Source organism: Gossypium hirsutum, chromosome D06, assembly GCF_007990345.1.
Source record: "Gossypium hirsutum isolate 1008001.06 chromosome D06, Gossypium_hirsutum_v2.1, whole genome shotgun sequence".
NCBI classification, from domain to species: Eukaryota; Viridiplantae; Streptophyta; class Magnoliopsida; order Malvales; family Malvaceae; genus Gossypium; species Gossypium hirsutum.
In genome coordinates this window covers 32,014,033-32,016,986 of record NC_053442.1, presented here as the reverse complement: position 1 = coordinate 32,016,986, position 2,954 = coordinate 32,014,033, and positions in this window count along the sequence as shown.

The window sequence follows — 2,954 nt, the reverse complement described above, 5'->3', positions numbered from 1 at the left end:
CTTGAGCTTAATCAAACAAATAAATTGATTTCATCATTTTAGGCATCAAAAGATGAACACAAGGCACTTAGCCCATATTTATACATTAGACATTAAAGTCTCATACATGCAAAAATCATGCATCAACACAACATATTAGCTAATTTCATTCCCCTTGGCCGAATATGCATGTCCATTTTTGGGGTCGATTTCAACACTTAATACACACATATACACACTAGTAAAGCATCCTCCCCCTTTTCATCGATTTAACACATGCATTGCTCATCAACATGCAAAGTTACATTCGGCCTTAGCACACATCTTGCTAGCCGATTCTTCTCCCTTTAGCAACCAATGCACATATGTGCTCACACAAAAATGCTAAAAAGGAGGTTCAAGAATCATCAAGCCATCATCACATGCATCATTAACAAGCTTCATATTTTGCATGCAATGGCATTAACACAACCTCCACCTAGGCCGAATCTTAACTTATCCTCATGCCTCATCACCACAACATCAAACACCAACCAAGAATGATGCATCCATGGTCAAGTGCCATTTCCATCACATAGCAAGATTTAGACCATGGGCTAGGTAGAACTCAAGCTAACAACTAAAACATGCATGCATCTCATGGAACATCATTAAACATACCTTGGCCTAGCTACATGCATGGCCGAATCTCTTCACCTTTCTTCTTCTTTCCTCCTTAAAATTTTGGCCAAGGATGAACCAAAGGATGAGAAATTTTTTTCTTTGTTTTTCTTTCTAATTTAGGCTAAAATGGAGGTGAGAAAGGATGAACACAAACTTTTCTCCTTTCTTCTCTTGAGCTCACGGCAATGGGGGGAACAAACACCACACACACATTTTTTTTTCTTTTGTTTTCCATTTCTTTATTACCCATACTCCTTATTTTATTCTTCCACTAACAAAACATGTTTCATGACATGTTTTGCCCATCCTTCCTTGTCATGGCCGGCCACTACTCATTAGGGGGGAAATTTGACATGCAAGTCCCCCCTTTGTCCACATGCACTAGTAGGTCCTCACACATTGACCTATCACATTTTAGAATTTTCTCACATAAGTCCTATTGACTAAATTCACATGAAATCAACCCAATTGAAGCTTGAAATTTTCACACATTCATAATTACATATTCTACACAATAAGTATCACATTCAAACATTTCGGTGACTCGGTTTAGCGGTCCCGAAACCACTTCCCGACTAGGGTCAACTTTGGGCTGTCACAAACCAGATTCATTTTCGAATGTAACTTATTTATTTAACTTTATCATTTCTATTCATTTGATTCAACATGCAACAATTTCTGGTCTCAACAAGCTAGTGAAGGGATGGATTTGACAAATATAATTAAGGTTGCATTCAATCAAAGACAGTGTGATAGACTGCAAGTTGAAGCCAAATTTGTGAGGAAGTTAGTTGATAAATAGAAGGCTTGAATGCATTATCTTCATGCCTTGGTTGATGAAGAATAGTTTGGCATTTTTTGACCAAAAAGGGGAAGAAAAGAAACGATGCTTGAAGATGTTGGAAGTTATTCCTGAAGGGGAGTCTATCAAAATGGAAAGTTTTTGTTGAGAGATTTTTGTTGGAAAATCGGGTTTGGAAAAGGCAGCAGAAAATAAATTTAGGGAAAAACTAGAGTTTTAATTTTTTTTCTAAAACAAGAATTTGATTGTGATATCTAAAGTAAGAAACATTTAATCAAAATTGTACCTTTTCGATTCGTCTAAGATGAACGCTTCAACTGAGTAGTCTTCTCCGCAATCCTTAAGCTCACATCTTCCGAGTGTGGGCTCGCTTTGAATCAAAATAAATTTCACAAAAATTACCAGTGGGGTAATTTCATAATTTTTATAAATTTTTAGGCCAAGTTGTAAATAAGAAAAACATCTCTAGAAATTTTCTGAAATAATTTCTTCAAAGAATTTTCTCTTTACAACTTTCTCTTGAATTCAAGTGTGTGAAAAATAATTACCCAATGTTCTTTTTATATAGAGAGAGTTTAGAGAGTTCAATTATGATTAAACTTAATCACTTTAATATTAAATTAATAGAATATTTATCTACAAGACAAACATTAAATTAAATTTAATATAAAGATAATCATTTTAATATTAAATTAATAAAATACTATTTAGATAAATATTAAATTTAATTTAATTTTAAGTCTATTAAAATATTATTATTTTTAGAATAGTTAATCTGAATCAAATTCTTTAGTAGAGACCCAGTAGGAGTATAATTCTTCCACTGCTCAACCACCAAAGAACCGCAGCCGTCGACCATTTGTCAACCACAAAAATACGGCCATTGCAGTCGTCGACACCCTAAGCTAGATCGATCTCTGTTGGTTTAGTCTGGGCCAGTGACGGCCTGATTGGTCTAGTCTAGCCACCGGTTGGACCGTCGGCCTGGTTTCACATATCAGGCCCAATTCGACCAGATTTTAGGTCTTTGTCTCGATTTGGGCTTCCAGGCCCAATTTACGATCTCGAGTCCAATTTTCAAGTTTAATTACCCATTGGACCAATTGTTTGACTTGAAAATTAATTTTCAAAAATATCATATTAATTTTAATTAATTTGATTAATTTAATTTTACTTTATCAAAATTAATTTTCCTAAAAATTACTTAGATTTTTCAAATTAAAATTTCAAGAAATTTTTTTAGTCAAATTCTCTATTTGAACAATTCTTACGACTGCCCAATTTAATTCCACATCGAATAAATCGACTCAATTAAAGTATTTCCAAAGTTGTAGAATTTACTTTTGGTCTACCATAATTCGGTATAGCAAATTAAACTAGTTTTCATACTTGAGGAGCTTGAATACAAGCAATTTTAGTATGTTTTATTTATGTTTTCTTAGTTTAGTTAAATTCAATAAAAAGTGCATTTTGAGTATTTTATTGTGTAACACCCCAAAATTGGGCCTAG